This window comes from Rhinatrema bivittatum, chromosome 1, assembly GCF_901001135.1.
Source record: "Rhinatrema bivittatum chromosome 1, aRhiBiv1.1, whole genome shotgun sequence".
Taxonomy (NCBI): Eukaryota; Metazoa; Chordata; class Amphibia; order Gymnophiona; family Rhinatrematidae; genus Rhinatrema; species Rhinatrema bivittatum.
Window position 1 is genome coordinate 383,805,120 of NC_042615.1, and position 18,216 is coordinate 383,823,335.

At 42.4% G+C, this 18,216-nt stretch overlaps 1 protein-coding gene across 7 annotated transcripts in view; it reads left to right on the plus strand.

Annotated features, from left to right (window-relative positions):
- The window catches only part of POMK (protein O-mannose kinase), a 45,063-nt gene continuing 26,847 nt past the window's right edge, over positions 1–18,216 (plus strand). The window contains exons 1-2 of one of the 7 annotated variants that reach the window (XM_029601240.1): positions 1–720; positions 3,999–4,176. The gene's annotated coding sequence lies outside the window, so the exon portion shown is untranslated. The remainder of the gene's footprint in view (positions 721–3,998; positions 4,177–18,216) is intronic. The other 6 variants (XM_029601204.1, XM_029601213.1, XM_029601248.1 and 3 more) reach the window with 6 other exon arrangements.

The window sequence follows — 18,216 nt, forward strand, 5'->3', positions numbered from 1 at the left end:
CAGAAGAGCAAAAAAAAAGGAAACGCCAAGCAGCAGAGAGAGCCACGAGAAGGCAGCTCTGGGCGTGAGCGTCTGTTCCCGGGTCAGGGACGGGCAGCGGGAACAGACGTGGATCGGAGCGGATCCTCCTGCAGCGCGTAACCTGGCGTCGGCAATGCTGCCAATTTAGAGATCTTGTAGCTAGATCTAGCGATTTTTTTTTTTTTAACCAAATGAATATTTTAGAACTGTGATTGAGCGAAGGAGCTAATTCATCTATTTCTGGACAATTTAGTTACCAATCTAACGATTTTTCTCACAGCTCTAAAAACGTCCATCAAGCTCCCTCCTAACAGGAAACCTATCTGAAAGCAGAAACGTGCAAGAGAGTGAAACCTCCTCTGGCTAGAGTGCCTCACGAATGTGCAAGAGAGTGAGCCTTCCTCGGGCTAGAGCGCTGCAGGAGCGTACAAGACAGCGAGTCCTCGGCTAGCCTGCCGTGTTGGATTGTCTTGTCCCCTCCCCCCCCATAGCCCCTTACTCCTCAGAGCAGGATCGGCTGCTTCGGTTCTCTCCCCTATTCATCCCACGCTCGCCACCGGAGAATCTGATGACAGGGCCGAGCTTTCTCAGTTAGAAGAAGTAAGAACAAATCACAGCCAGCAAAAAAAATAAAAAGGAGCTGCAAGAGTTTTATTATCACCTTATAACAAACTGACAGCAACAGCAGAGAGGGAGAGGGTATGTTTTATCGTCAGTAATTATTTTTTTCTGTTGCACTAGTGTTTGTGCAAATATATTTTCTGTGGGCAGGATACAATGTTTGCTGCTATAGTTGTTCTCCTGTTTCTTACAAGATTATATGGAGTTTTTCCAGCGCATTCTGTTGGGAATCTTTGAGTTTGTTAGTTTTGGGAAATGTGCATGCATCTGTGATAATTTTATATATTTTGCACAGTACAGGAGCAAGTGCATTTATGTTTCTGTTTCAATAATAATGAATTGCATGCAAGTCTGGCTCTTCGGAGTTTCCATTTAGTTTTGGTCTACTCTGCATATTTCTGTTTCTAATTTGTATAAACTAATAGAATACCTCACCTTGGCCGCATATACAAAACACAGACAGACCCTCACCAATCAGGGTCTGTCTGTGTTTTGTATATGCGGCCAAGGTGAGGTATTCTATTAGTTTATAGTCTGCATAGGGATCTGCCACAGTCCAGCTTGTTCCGTTTGGTAATCTGCACCTCCTAATAGGAAGTATATTGCTCTTCTAGGGTATGATGCAGTGTTTGCATTGCTGACATTTCCAAGGCTGGGCTGTAGCAGTTTGAGTTCGTACTGGTTAGCTACGTGTTGAAGATGTGGGTTTTTTGTTTTTTGTAGGGTTTCATGTTACTTTCACAGGGCTGATGCAATAAGACACGCATTAAAAACGGGTGCTCGTATTGAGCACACATTTTCCTAACACGTGCATACCCACGGTCCGCTGGGTGCCCGATGCTTATATTTTAATGAGGTGCTGCATTGAAAAGGACACGCTAGGGAAGAATTATGCATCCCTAGCACTCAAATGCATCGGGCGCCCAGGAGACATGGCATTGCGCCAACAATTGCAATGGGCGCTCAATACGAGCGTACCGTTTTAACCCGCTTCAGGTTGATTTTTGGGACATGCAATATTCATGCACAATAGCAAGGGGGCACAATCGGGCTGGAGTGTGTCTATTGGGCATGGTATATTATGCGTCCAGAATTTTTTTTCATCAAGATGTTACATTATATACCTTTATTCTTAAACACCACAAGCAGCAGGTGTTTAAGAATAAAAGAGAGAACCACACAGGACACCATATTTTTTTAAATTTCTCCTGGCCCTTGAACTCACGATTGATTTAAAACGCCAGCTCCAGGGCTGGAAGTTAAATTTTGCTGCGTTAAAAAGCATGTGTTGGGTACCTAGCGAATTTTCTGCATGGGGGGGGGGGGGGGTAAATAGCTAAGAGCCTCATCTGCATGGAATTTACATGTGATAAGCGCTATTGGCTATGTGTTTGGGCATGTATACTTGGACGCACTGATCTTATTCCATCGGGTGCTAGTCTAATGAGTCCAAAGCATTGCGTCCATCTGTGCGATAGGCTGAGCGCACTTTATTGCATTGGCTCAACAGTGTCCTCGTAGTGAAGGTTTAGAACGCCACACATCAAAGTAGGCTTCCTCCTGTTGTTGCCAGATTTGTCCTTCAGTTGCCAAGTGGGTAATCATTAAAATAAGCAACCCCCCCCCCCAATCTATCCCCTCGCAAACCTCCACTCTTCTTCTTCTCTCCCCTCTCTTGCACAAGTCTTTACTTCCTTCCCACACCCCCACCCCCCTCTCATAGACTTTCACCGCCATCTTCCTCTCTTCTTCCTTACTTCTGTTTTATGTGGAGAAGATGCTGGAGATGATCTTGGTCTTGTCTGTTGAAGGAACATGGTGGTGGCAGTGTGTCAGTGAGAGAGTGCGTGCTCACAGTTCCTGCAATCCAGCCCGTCTTCGCTGGTTTCCTTTCAAATGTGAAGCCCATGCGTGAGGAGAAGCGGGAGGAGCCGAAGCCTGCATGTTAGGTGGATGTGGGGCTGCCATTGGGACTGTGAGCATGCAGTGGTTCACAGTTCATATATGACCTGCTGCCACCGCTGTCCTCTCTTAGCAGCTAGGCCTCACAGCCAACCCTAGCACCTTTCCACTTCAGGGAAGTATACTGTGGCAAGCAGAGAAGACTCGGATTGTAGTTAATAAATACCGACAAAGCCAATCTATAAACCAAAAAACCCCTCCCAAACCCAGAAGAGTAAAAAAAGGAAATGCCAAGCAGCAGACACACCTCTAGTTGTGTCTGATTTATAGAAAGTTTGGGTGTGTAACCCAAACTTCCTTTTTGTCCTGTTGATCAGCCCACTGTATGCCAGTAAGTGGAGGCAAAGAATTTCATCAACATTACTTATGTTACTCTTGCTATATATATTCTAGGATAGCTGGAAGGTTCTTCAGTAATTCTCTGCCTCCAGCTAGGTGGTGGTAGGCTAGGGATAGCTGAGAATTACAAAAAAAAGGGAGAGAAGAGATTAGATAAGAAAGGCAATAGCCAGTCAAAGATCCTCTCCTCATTCCTTTCCAAGAATAAAGTACAGTGAAAAAGGTCAGGTAAAAAAACAAAATTGGGCCTAGTTCTCTGGAAACCACGGTCTGCATAGGACAGTTCTGGAAGGGGGAGAGACCCACTCAAAGGGAGCGAAACCAAAAGGAGCCCCCTTCAGTGGCTTGACGCATGGCCAAGAAAAGCCAAAACTGTGCTCAATGTAGGGTAAAGAGTCAAAGCACCATCATGGGCTCATTCTGCCCCCATTGTGATGGCATGAATCTCCAGAATGGAGACAGCTGCAGAAGGGATGGGAACAGGGGAAAAGTGGGTTGCAGGCAGTTGCATCGCCGACACTGGCTCAGCAGGAGCCGGGACATAGAGCAGAGTGCTCGACATGGGAGGACACAGCAGAGCACCGGTAGGTCCTAGTGGTGTGTTAGATACATCAGGGACCAGGAATAAATTAGAGGCAGTGCAGGAAATGGGATTTTCCCCTGAATCTTTTATTTTAATGCATCAAGCCTATAATGAGGAATTCATTATAATGAGAGAGAGGGGGGGGGGGGGAATTACAAGTCTAAAAATGAGTTCTTTGGACTGGAAGCATGGAGGTTAAAATGTAATGAAACACGATGATTTATAATGTGCTGATTTATCATGTATTAGTTTATAATGTGCTGATTATTAAGTATTAGCTGTTAGATATTTTCTCTGTAATAAGTGATCTTGACTTAATGTGTCAAATTTGTTTTCCAATATTATGAATGTTACTTTGTAAACCGTTGTGATATTGATTTGGAATGACGGTATATAACATTTTTTAAATGCTTCTTAAATAATAAAATAAAAGGAGAAATTACTACTTGCCTGATAATTTCCTTTCCTTTAGTGAAGGGTAGGTCCAGCAAACTAACAGCTAAAGGAGCCACTTATCAGTTATCAACGGAGAGCAGGAATCATACTCTGCATCGCTCACCCTAAGAAGGCTAACCACAAAATCCAAATCTGACAGCCAAGGGCGGGTCTGGGATTGACCTACCTTTCACGAAAGGAAAGGAAATTATCAGGTAAGTAGTAATTTCTCTTTCCTTAGCTTCCGGGTTGGTCAGTCCCAATGAGTGGGATGTACAAAAGCTAATCCTGAAAAGAACGGGAGGCTGCCAACGGCCCAGTGAAAACCACCTGTGCAAAAGCAGCATCCTCCCTAGCCCTAACATCCAAGTCTAATGCTTGAAGAAGGTGTGCAAAGATGACGATGTTTGCTGCTCAGCAAATTTCAGCAGGCGACAAACAAATGAAGCTCAGCCCACGATACCGCCTGTGAGAGGTGATTTATAATCATCGGTCTTTAAAAAAAAAACCTCCAACCTCCAAAACTTTTTTTTTTTTTTTTATCATTTTTCATTTTCTTAAAACTTGTGCATTGTAGTGCAATTGTAACAAAAATTGATTGTTCAGAATTTATGATAGTATCCTCCAGATGCGATAATAATTTTGACTTATCTGAATCAAGCATTAAATAATGCTATGGTCATGCCGGATGTGTACTGGATTCGTTCATTATTCTTTAAGCCGACATCAGCTAATGTTTCACCGTGAGGCTGCTTCAAGGCAGTTACTATATGAATGAAAAATGTACAATAGAAGGTGGAGGTGAGACCAGCTTACAAATTACCTGCGGAGGTTGAACGGGGCACGAGGAATTTTCCTGGCCCAGTCAGGGCCTCTGAAAGTGCTCGTCCGGGACCAGAGTGGGAAGTATAAGACCGGCCCTCCCCGCGGTGCATCACAGCCGCCGGCGTGTTGCCCAAGCCGCGCACGGCTTTGTTCTAGCTTTTATAATAACCAGGGACTCTTATACATCTCCATCTCTGGTAAGCAAATAATTGAAATAATTTTAAAAATTTCTAGTACTTAAAGATATAATTATTTCCCTCACCTTATGCCTCCCTTACTAAGGGTCCAAGGTTTTGCAACCTAAAAAACTGCTATATTGTGTGAAGCCCAAGTTGTTTTGGAAGATTTTGAGTTTAAAATGCCTCATAGTGTCAGAAAAAGAAGGGCAAAGGAGAAGGCTTGCCCTGGAGCCTTTTTTAACCCCGAATTATCTGGACCAATGAATGCACACATACGACATGGAGGAGCTGAATCGGGAGTGCAGTCGCTGAGGTAGGGAGCTTCAGAATGTTCTCAAGCTCCAGTGCCTGACTCTGACATCTCACTTCGCCTGATTTTGAGAGTGGCGCTGGAAAAACCTACTACACTTACGGCCCCAGATATGGAGTCGGCTTTACTGCAAGCCGAAGTTGCTTGCAGTTTTGAAGGTCTACTAGGGTCTCCTAAACAGGGAGAACAAATTGAAGATGCTTGGAAATTGCTTCCCAGCGAGTTTGCCAGCAGTCCAGCGAAGGGGGAACAAGGATTAGTTACTGGACTTGACTCTTCAACTCCTTCTGATATTAATCCTTCTTATTCATTTAAAACAAAAAGTAGAAGTGACTTTAGAATATTTATGGACTGCAATAGAGGGCTTGGGAAACCTAATAGCTAATAAAATTCTTCCTATAAGGGGTATTGTTCAAGATCATGAATTAATACTATCAACCATGGAGAAAACCTTAAAGAGTGTTACCATACAGAATACAGAAATTAAAGTTCTCTTGAGTTCTAATAAAGAATCTCAAGATTATATGATGAGAGATAATATAAAAATGTTAAATAAGTTGGAGAGTATGGAAAATCTATTAAAAACAAGGAATTTGAGATTTGTTAATTTCCCTAAGTTAGCTCATATATCTCCAAAAGAGATGTATAGAAAATACCTAATTGAGATACTAAAGGTACCAGAAGGAAATATACCCCTGGTGGTGAGAGTTTTTTACTTGCCGCTGGCGAAAAAAGGATCAGAAAGAAAAATGGAGGGAGGGAATAGAGGAGAAGGTCAAGAAGTTAATAAAGGGATTCCATTATTAAATGTGACGGAGCTGCTAGATACTTCGGACTCTAGTTAGCTGAACCTAGCACCATGATAGTAATGATTACATTGGAAATAGACAAAGAGTGAATATTCAGACTGTTTTTTTAAATATTGACTATATACATTTTTTAACATGCAGGTGAGGATATACCCTGATGTGTCAAGAATGATGCAGAGAAAAAGGAAGCAATTTTTGCTTCTAAGATCACAGGTCCAACAAATAGGAGCGAGTTTTCTACTGAAATTCCCCTGCAGGTGTCAAGTTGGATATAAAGGGTCAATCTATCTCTTCTTCCTCCCATCATAGTTAGTTCAGTTTCTTTTTGATAACGACAGAGTACAAGAAGGGGTAAAGGATTAAAATCCAGTTATATACATGGCCCCCAATAGGCTGTGACTATCTCTCATGTAGTAATGCTCCCCCCTTTTAGCAGTTTGAAAGGTATTGTTTTCTTAAATATTACTTATTAAATGTTAACGTTAGAATGATGGTCCCTTAATAAGTATTTTAGAATAGAGGATCCTAGGTTCTGAAACATAATGTTGTGATTGGGATTTGTACAGTTTTCTCAAGGAGTTTTGCTAATAGTGGGGATTCGAGATTGGGTGATAATTGTTTAAAATGTCAGGGTCAAGATTATCTTTTTTTAAAATTGGCTTAATCACAGTTGTTTTCAAAGTATCAGGGACATGTCCTTCAGATAATGATAGATTAATTATTTCCGTGATTGGTGTACTAATTACTTCTTTTATTGCTTTCAAAGATTGAGTAGGTATGCTGTCAAGAGGATGATTTGCTGGATTTATTTATTTTATTTATTTATTTATTTAGTGTTTTTTTTATACCGGCATTCACGATAGGCATCACATCATGCCGGTTTACATTAAACAAGGGGTGAGTAAAATTAGAAAATACAATAAAAAACTTTGACAAGTGCAAAACTGGAAGTGTTGCAGTTACAATAAAACAGGGATGTACACACATGAGAGCCGAAGAAAATAGGCAATAGGAAATTACTGATTAGAGAAAGTATTTCTGTTGTGTCTTAAAATGGTCTGTGATTAAATTATCAATTTTATCGGTGAAGAATTTTGCAATTTCATCACATCTGATTTCTGATAACGGGTTCTTGTCGTTATTTTTATTATTAAGTTCTTAACAATAGCAAATAAGGTTCTAGGGTTGAATTTTTGTATTTTATTTGTGTAAAAATCTTTTTTTGTGTTATTGATAAACCTTTTATAGTAGGTTAAATAGGACCGGTATGCAGTAATGGCAGAGATATTTTTATGTTTTCTCCAAACTTTTTCCCAAGTTCTCTTTTGGCATCTCTAATTTTGGAATTATACCAGGGATTTTATCTATGAGAGTCTTTTAATATTTTTGTACGCACAGGATTTAGATTATCCGCTAGCAATCTGGTCACACTAAACCAGGAATTGGTCGCTTGTTCTGAGCTTGAAAAGTCTGTTCTGAAACTCAGATTGGAGCTGGACCAAGTTCTTCCAAATTAAATGGTGGACGAAAGGAGGAGGTTACAGGATCAGTGTTTATTGGACATGTGTTTGAGTTAAGAAACATGTTAGCTTGAATCAGAAAGTGATCTGACCATGGGAAACATATAGAAACATAAGAAACATAGAAATGACGGCAGAAGAAGACCAAACGGCTCATCCAGTCTGCCCAACAAGCCATGTATTTTTTTTTCCTTTCCCCTCTCTTTCATACTTGTTACGCTTGGCTTCTAGTACTCTCTAGTTCTATTTCCCCTCCTCCCCACTATCAATGTAGAGAGCAGCACTGGAACTGCATCAAGTGAATATCCGGCTCAATTAGGGGTAGTAACCACCGCAATAAGCAGGCCACACCCCTGCCCCTGTCCACCCAGACTATGCAATCCACATATAGATCCTCCCTTCCTCATTCCCCCTGCCGTTGAAGCAGAGAGCTACACTGGACATGCATTGAAAGTAAAGTATCTGCCCAGCTACACCTCGCTTCCCTGTGAATACAAATTTATTTTTTTTTCTTCCACATTACCTCTTGCCGTTGAAGCCCAGAGCAGTGATGGAGTCTCATCAACCGTGTGTATGTACACTGAACAAGGATATTATCTCCAGGTAGTAGCCCCCATTTCCACGAGCCACATTAACAAACAAATATTGAACAAGCCTAGTAATTGGCAATACCTATAGCCTATGACCTCACCGGTAATTTTACATACTCTTACCCACCCCTGGTTTTTTTTTTATTATTATTTGGGAGATGGTAGCCCTCCATCCTTCCGCTCCGTGAAGGTGGTATACCATTGGCATCCCGCTCCGTGAATGCCACTCCATCCTTCCGCTCCGTGAAGGTGGAACACCGACCACTGACCACTGTTGAGTAGTGGGGGATCTGAATGTGACATTGCAATTAATAAAAATGAGATCTAATGTATGTAAAGCAATAAAAGCATCAATCACAATTTTATAAATGACTCCTCAAAATGGACATTTTATTGTGCTGTATTATTTACTGCATGCAAGCCTGAACATGCAAACGTATCAACTTCACAAGGAACTATGGTATTGTCATGGTTGTGACAGAGATTTTAGGAACATGCCCTGTCTTGTGAGACCATTGTGCTCTTTGTGATATCAAATTATGTTTTGTCCCAAAGGAGAACATTGAAGCAATCAAACTTGATCAGGATGAGAGGTTTAGCAAAGGTCATAAAGTTGCTGGCACAAGGGAAAATCATCAGTTCAAGCCCATTGATGCAACTAAAATTTGCATTAGCAAAATTTCAAATGACATTACCTCATTTCAAGCATTCTAGAACATGAATGTAGAAATTTTCCTGCCCTTCAAATATCCAGCTTCCAACTTTGTCAGTATTTAGCTTGCATCTACGATAAATCCTGGTGGATTGGCCATACATGCAAAGTCTCAACTGAGGAACGTGATGTTTTGGAAAATTTCTTGCACCACCCTTGATGCACCCATAACAACTTCATCAGGTAGCAGTACATTTATTCACAAGCCACTTTTCACATATTAATGGGACATTCAAAAGCATGTGCAAGGCAGGAAAAATCACTAAGTGAAATTTTGTGAAGTCTGCAGTTTAAGCAATTCTCATATGTTGTGCCTTGGCTTTTTTTGTTTTGTGCTTAAATAAAAGCTTGCAAACCTGTGGCTGGTACCTTGTCTGGCTGTTTGGAGTGGCCCCTAGACGATGGGGTTGTCACTTTTGCTGAATTGGCAGTGGCTCAGCCACCACTGACCAATGCAAGGTAACTAATCTGCATACAAAGGTTTGCCCTAACTTTGATGACTATTTATGAAAATATGTCTAAACAAATGTGTCAAAGTTAAGTGTGACACTAAACTGAGCTGCATTGTAAAATTTCACATCTCTAGCTCATTTGCATGTTTCACAGTTGGATGCCAAAGATGGCTCTTTTTAACATACTACATTCACACATGCAAATGATGCTTGCCTTTGGGACTGTAATTCTGACCAAAGCAAGGCTGGGTCCAAGACGAAACGGTGACTTTTTGTAGCAAAAGTTGCTCTTTCACATGACATTAGAAAGAAAAAATTAAAACTACACAGTAGAGATATATGCACTCAAAAAATGGTGAGAATTTGCATAAAAAACTGACATCTTTATGTAACTATATCGTTGCTTCCAGTTAGCTGCAAAGCCTCCTAGTGAAAATCCTAGATGTACGTCCATGGGCCATGACTACTGATCCATTATGGCCTGATTGAGTATACATCGAGAGCAATGAGGATCAAAGTAGGCCTTAAATTTCTTTGTAAATTTTTCACGTATTTTGCTGGCCCATAAAGGCAAGCACATGTTAGGTTCCAAACTTTGCAAAGGAACTTAGCACCAGAGGTTGTAATAATCCACAAAATTTCAAGGCCCCTACAGCAGTTGTTTGGCTGCAGTGCCCGGAGAAAATGGCCATTTTGTATCACGCGGAGCACAATATTCTAAGAGTGACCTTTGTTTCAGCTGCCTCTCTCTCTTGAACCAATACAGATCCAGCTGAAAGATTTGGCATAGTTTTGTTTGACACCTTAGTGAACATCCACAGAAAATGTTATTCAGTTTGAAGGAGGGTCGAGTGTGGATGATTTTCTAATTGGTCCACTTGACACGGAATGTCTCCTAAGTTAATTGAGCAAAGAGAGAACCTCTGTAACCAGAAATCCGTCTCTCATATGTCCAAATTAATTTCTCCAATGACAGATTCCCTAGCATGGCCCATTCCAAGTCTATCCATACCTTGATTTAACTTATAATGCCATTCTAGTACTGCTCCTAATTGAGAGGCTGCAAAATACAAACAGTAATTTTCAGAACCTCCCAAACCACCCAGATATTTAGGGTTGGTATAAGACTTCCCCTGCCACTCTTAGAGGCCTTCTCTTCCATATAAAACAAAGAATCTTCCTCTGCCAGCTTCTTAATATTCCCATTGGGACAGAAACCAGGAGTGTTTGAAACAATAGCAGAATCGTGGCAGAACATTCACCTTGATGGCAGAAATTCTACCCAACCAAAGACAGATGAATTTGCTCCCACCTCTCCAGATCATTGAAAATGTCTTTATCTAAGATACTATAATTAAAAATCAGATAATTTCTCCAAGACTGCCCCCAACCAGATCCCAAGGTACTTCACACTCTTTTGCCCATTTAAAAGACGACCTCCTTCATAAATTATCCACCCTTTTTTTCTTCTAGGGTTAAATTTAAAACCTCGGATTAATCTTCAGTAACCTTATTACCTGATATCCCACCAAATTTTCTTATTTCATCTAGAAGAGTGTCAAGCCGAAGTCTTTGGATCTGTAACTGTGAACATCAGTTCATCGGCAAACAGTGTCATTTTACATGCATTTCGCACCACCCTCACACCCCTAATGGAATCATCCCCTCTAATTTTTTCAGCAAATGGCTCTAGTGATAATGCAAATAACAGTGGTGGCAATGGGCAACCCTACCTCATATCTCTGTAGAAGAATCTGTTCTTAAGAAGAACATGCCCATGCTGGGTCAGACCAAGGGTCCATCAAGCCCAGCATCCTGCTTCCAACAGTGGCCAATCCAGGCCATAAGAACCTGGCAAGTTACCCAAAAATTAAGTCTATTCCATGTTACTGTTGCTAGTAATAGCGGTGGTTTATTATCTAAGTTCAACTTAATTAATAGCAGGTAATGGACTTCTCCTCCAAGAACTTTATCCAATCCTTTTTTAAACACAGCTACACTAACCTGCATTAACCACATCCTCTGGCAACAAATTCCAGAGTTTAATTATGTCGTTGAGTAAAAAAGAACTTTCTCTGATTAGTTCAAAATGTGCTACTTGCTAACTTCATGGAGTGCCCCCTAGTCTTTCTATTATCCAAAAGAGTAAATAACTGTTTCACATTAACCCGTTCTAGACCTCATCATGATTTTTAAACACCTCTATCATATCCCCCCTCACCGTCTCTTCTCCAAGCTGAAAAGTCTAACATCTTTAGTCTTTCCTCATAGGGGAGCTGTTCCATTCCCCTTATCATTTTGGTAACCCTTCTCTATACCTTCTCCATCACAACTATATCTTTTTTGGAGATGCGGGCGACCAGAATTGTACACAGTATTCAAGGTGCGGTCTCACCATGGAGCGATACAGAGGCATTATGACATTTTCCGTTTTATTCACCATTCCCTTTCTAATAATTCCCAACATTCTGTTTGCTTTTTTGACTGCCGCAACACACTGAACCGACGATTTCAATGTGTTATCCACTATGATGCCCAGATCTCTTTCTTGGGTGGTAACTCCTAATATGGAACCCAACATTGTGTAACTATAGCATGGGTTATTTTTCCCTGTATGCATCACCTTGCACTTATCCACATTAAATTTCATCTGCCAGTTTGATGCCCAATTTTCCAGTCTCAGAAGGTCTTCCTACAATTTATCACAATCTGCTTGTGATTTAACTACTCTGAACAATTTTGTATCCTCTGCAAATTTGATTACCTCACTCGTCATATTTCTTTCCAGATCATTTTATAAATATATTGAAAAGTAAGGGTCCCAATACAGATCCCTGAGGCACTCCTGTCCACTCCCTTCCACTGAGAAAATTGTCCATTTAATCCTACTCTCTGTTTCCTGTCTTTTAGCCAGTTTGCAATCCACGAAAGGACATCGCTACCTATCCCATGACTTTTTACTTTTCCTAGAAGTCTCTCATGAGGAACTTTGTCAAACGCCTTCTGAAAATCCAAGTATACTACATCTACCGGTTCACCTTTATCCACATGTTTATTAACTCCTTCAAAAAAGTGAAGCAGATTTGTGAGGCAAGACTTGCCTTGGGTAAAGCCATGCTGACTTTGTTCCATTAAACCATGTCTTTCTATAGGTTCTGTGATTTTGATGTTTAGAACCCTTTCCACTATTTTTCCTGGCACTGAAGTCAGGCTAACTGGTCTGTAGTTTCACGGATCGCCATTGGGGTTACATTTGCTATCCTCCAGTTTTCAGGTACAATGGATGATTTTAATGATAGGTTACAAATTTTTACTAATAGGTCTGAATTTCATTTTTTAGTTCCTTCAGAACTCTGGGGTATATACCATCCGGTCCAGGTGATTTACTACTCTTCAGTTTGTCAATCAGGCCTACCACATCTTCTAGGTTCACCGTGATTTGATTCAGTCCATCTGAATCATTACCCATGAAAACCTTCTCCAGTACGGGTACCTCCCCAACATCCTTTTCAGTAAACACCATAGAAGCAACATATAAAAAAATGGCTATGTTTTTATCCATTATCAAACAACTGTTAACTCACATTAGACTCATATTAAACATTTCCAAAACTGAGATCATAGTTTAAATAGAAAATTGACTTCATCTCTCCTGCCACCATTAAAAACAGAAGACCTAAAAACTGAAATTTATCCAGTATCTTACGCAAGGGACCTGGGAATAATGATAGCGAACTGAATTTTAAGACACATCGCCACAGAAATCAGAGTCTGGTTACTATTAACTTTAAGAAGGCTAAAACCCTTTCTTAACCCACTGATTTTAGAACTGTATTGCAGCTTCTCATTTTTGCCATTATTGACTACTGTAATTCTCTCTACTTGGATTACCTTTATCTACAATTCAACCACTACAAATATTGCAGAACTAGCAGCAAGAATCCTAACTGATACCAATAAGCAAGAACATATCATGCCAGTTTTGATATCCCTGCACTGGCTCCCCATAAAATTCAGGATAGAATATAAAATCCTAACAATTACCGTATTCACAAAATTATTTACGGAGAACAGAAAGACTGGCTCAACACGGCAATTAAAATTCATGTACCTTATAGGAATCTACGCTCTGCTAATAAAGGTCTATTATCTATTCCATCAGTACGCTTGGCACAGCTATCGCAAGTAAGGGAACATGCAATATCTCTTGCAAGTCCAAAAATTTGGAACTCACTCCCCATAGAAACACGCCTACAGCCAAATTTAAAAATATTTTAAAAAGAGGTCAAAACCTGGCATTTTAGGAAGGTTTTTATTGATTCCCATTGAGTCACTCGTATGCCCCAACCTGCTATCTCTTATGTTTTAATATTATATCATTTAGTAAGCTCCTCCTCACCTCAAGCTCCCAAATACAATTTTAATATATTTTTATTCTTATTGTACTAATAGTGAGTTATATTATGTTGTTGTACATTTATTTTAATATTTTATGTTTACTTTGTTATTTTATTGTAATTTATTGCTGTTGTAAACCGTTGTGATGGCTACAACCGAATGACGGTATATAAATCAGTAAAGTAAAATAAAAGTATGTTGAAGCAAGATGTGTTGTAAGCTACAAGCATGGTGAGCACAACAAGCCTCATCGCACTGTTAAATTCACATCTCTAGCTCTTTGCATGTTAGACAGCAGGGCGCCAAAGATACCTCTTTTTAACATAGTATTCCCACACATGCAAATTATACATATTGTTGGGGGGCCTTAAATTCTGACCAAAGCAAGATCGGCTCCAAAGTGAAACAGGGCGACTTTTGTAGAAAAAAAGATGCTCTTTTCAAATGACATAAAGAAAAGATTTTAAAACTACACAGTATAGATATTTGTACCTGAAAATTGGCAAAAATTTGAATAAAAAAGTGACATTGTGTCTTTAATGTAATTATATCTTTGCTTCCAGTTGCCTGTAAAGCCTTTAGTGCAAATCTTATATGTAATATGCCATGGGCCATACTGGTCCAGTCAGGGTCTGAATAAAGTAAAGGTCAGGAGCAATGAGGAATCAAAGTAGGCCTTATATTTCTTGTGTAAAATGTTTCACATACTTTGCTGGTCCATAATAAGGGAGGCAGGCTCACGTTATGTTACAAACTTTGCCCTGGGACTTATCACCAAGGGTTGTACCAATCCACAAAATTTCAGGCCCCTGAAGAGGTGTTTGTCGGGCTGCAGCACCTAGACAAAATGGCCATTTTAGGTTGCACTGAGCATAGGTATTCAGAGGTGACCTCCATTCAACTGCTCTAGCTCTCCAACCAATGGAAATCCAGGTGAAAAATGTAGTATGGCTTTGTTTGAGACCCTAGAGAACATCCGTACGAAAATTTGTTCGATTTGGAGGAGGCTGAGCATGGACTCCTGATCCATTTGATATGGAATGACGCTTTAGCAATATGGTTGCAATATAAGAAGAGATTGGTTGGGGATAAACAGTTCTGTCATTATACCTCCTTTTTGTTTAATATGACTTCCATCCTGGGGACTTTATTTATTTATTTATTTAAGGTTTTTCTATACCGAGTTTCTTGATACAGATCAAATCAACTCGGTTTACATCGAACAAAAGTTTTAACAATAACATAGCCAATAAACATATTAATATGAGGCAGATAGTGGCAGAGTCAAAAGTTACATTTTAACAAGGGCGAGCAACTGGGGATAGGGAAAACAAAAGTATACAAACAATAGGATACTTTATACAGAGAGTGGGGTGGCTAGTATAGCCAATCTCTAAGGCTACTTCTGAAAATTATGACATCTATGTGAGTTAATGTGAAGCGTAACGAAACAGTACATTAAAGTTCAATGATGTAAATATGGTCTAGGCGCACGGAAAGGCTCGGCCGAACAACTATGTTTTGAGTTTCTTTTTAAAGGTCAGAAGGCAGGTTTCCTGTCGGAGGTCAGAGGGCAGGGCATTCCAGATGGAGGGACCTGCTGTTGAAAATGCCCGCACTCTGAAGTTTAATCTGTGTACCATTTTATTCGGGGGGATGTAAAGCGATCCCTTATAAACGTCCCTTATCGGTCTGGCCATAGTGTGTAGTTTGAGCGGTTGTATCAGGTCAAGAGGGGTCTGATGGTATATGCATTTGTGAATAATTGTGAGTGATTTGTGGAGTATTCTAAAGTTGATTGGGAGCCAGTGTAGATCTTTTAAAATAGGTGTGATGTGCTCTCTCCCGATTGGTGGTTAGTATTCTTGCTGCCACGTTTTGAAGCAATTGGAGGGGTTTGTAGTAGCAGCAGGCAGACCTTGCAGTATAGAATTTGCAATAGTCGACCTTGGAGAAAAGGATGGCTTGGAGAACAGTTCTAAAGTCGTGGTAGTTATAGTAGAGGTTTAAGTTTTTTGAGCACCTGTAATTTATAAAAGCACTCCTTGGTAGTATGGTCTACAAATTTCTTTAAGCTCAGATGGCTGTCAATGATGACTCCGAGGTCTCTAGTGTGAGAGGTATGGATGTTAGCGCACAGCTGTTGTTGGGGTTGACTGACTTCTGGAGTGATAAACAGGAGTTCTGTCTTGGTGGTGTTAAGCACCAGGTTGAGATCTGTAAGGCGACGGTTGATTGTTTGTAAATGGGATTCCCTGTACGTACTAGGATCAGTCCAGACGGTGGGTTATGTCCCCCGTCCAGCAGATGGAGTCAGAGCAAACTTCTGAGGGTGCTGGCATATAAGCTGGTGCAACCCTCCTAGTCCTCAGTATCTCTCTGACTCCAGCAGATGTGAGGAGGGGAACCCGTTGCTTCCCCTAGCTAGTGGTTTTTCCACGCTTTTTCTGTTCTCATATTTCCTTCTTAGGTTGGATCAAGTAGTAAAAAAAAAATAAAATTATATATATTTATTGGGAGATTTTATTGTGAGTAGTGAGGAGGCTTGTGCTTGCCGCGCTAACGCTTGCTAGCTGGACTGCCTCTGTGGTAATTTCTTCATTTCTCCTCTCGCTCGCTCTCCCTTTCTGCTTTCCCTTCGCTTCACAGCCATTTTGGGGGAAAGTTTGGTACAGCTTGAGGTGGTGGTTGGACCCAAACACTTGGCCCAGGGTTGCCCGCTGGAGACTCCGGACTGGATAGTAGTCCACTACCGATGCCAGCCTGTCCGGTTGGGGGGCAGTCTGCCTCAGGAGCTCGGCTCAGGGTCAGTGGACAAGGAACAGACGACATGGCCGATCAACCGCCTGGAGACCAGAGCGATGCGTCTGGCGCTCATGCATTTCCTGCCCTTAGTCAGGGGTCAGTCGGTCTGCGTCCTCTCGGACAATGCAGCTACGGTGGCTTACATCAATCGGCAAGGGGGCACCAGGAGTTCCGTCAGGTAGCCCTCGAAGCCGCTCGTCTGATGTCGTGGGCGGAACGGTTCCTCGTTCGTCTGGTGGCTTCGCACATTGCCGGGGTGGACAACATTCAAGCGGATTACCTGAGTCGTCAGGGCCCTGGACCCCCGGAGAGTGGGCTCTCTCTCCGATGCGATGGCCCTCATCATGCGGCGCTGGGGGGATGCCCTCCATGGATCTCATGGCAACCGCCTCCAACGCCAAAGCCCCACGGTTCTTCAGCCACAGAAGGGAGCGCGGCGCGGAAGGGGTGGACGCCCTAGTTCTTCCTTGGCCGTCCCGAATTCTTCTCTATGTCTTTCCCCCTTGGCCCCTGGTGGGCAAGGTGCTGAGACGGGTAGAGTTGCATCACGGATCGGTAATCCTAGTAGCTCCGGAATGGCCGCGTCGGCCGTGGTTCGCAGATCTACTCAACATTGCGGAAGACGGTCCTCTTCGGCTCGCACACCTGCCTCGTCCTCCTTCACCAGGGTCCGGTATTTTCGGATCAGGCGGAACACTTCTGCTTGCGGCCTGGCTTTTGAAAGGAGGAGCCTCCTGCGTGAGGGCTACGCAGTCTCCGTGGTAGACACTCTCCTCAGAGCGCGGAAGACCTTGACCTCGGTCGCTTATGTGCGGGTGTGGAAGGTCTTCGAAGTATGGTGTTCTGCACGGGGGGCCCACGCAACAGCGGCCTCGCGGCAGCAGATCCTGGCGTTCCTTCAGAGGGGCTGGAGAAGGGTCTCTCCTACAATTCCCTGCGAGTGCAGGTGTCTGCGCTGGCCTCCTTGGCTCGCTGCTCGGGAAGGCCCGATCCCTCGTCTCATCCGGATATCTCACGGTTCCTGAAGGGAGTCAAGCATCTGCGGCCGCCGGTGCGTCAGCTTTGTCCTTCCTGGAACCTTAATCTGGTGTTGCGGGCTCTAGCGGAATCTCTTTTCGAGCCTCTGCATCAGTCCTCCCTCAAGGATCTCACTCTGAAGACGATTTTCTTGGTGGCCATAGCCTCGGCGAGGCGCATCTCGGAGCTCCAAGCTCTCTCATGCAGGGAACCTTTCCTTCGGTTCTTGGATTCGGGAGTCTTCATCCGGACAGTCCCCTTCGTTCCTGCCCAAGGTGGTCTCGGCGTTTCACTTGAACCAGGTGGTAGAACTTCCGTCCTTCCCACCGGACGCCCCTAAATCTCTCGGGCGCCTAGATGTGAAGCGAGTCTTCTTGCGCTATTTGGAAGTGACGAATGGTTTTCGAGTTTCCGATCATCTTTTTGTTCTCTGGTCCGGGAACAGAAAGGGGACAACAAGCGACGAAGACCACCATTGCGCGCCTGGCTCAAGGAAGCGGTGGCTTCGGCGTACATCGGCTCCGTAAGGATCCTCCGATAGGAATCAAGGCTCATTCTCTGAGAGCAACAGGCCACTTCCTGTGCGGAGTCGCCAGCCACGTCTCCGTTCAGGAAATCTGTAGGGCAGCGACCTGGAA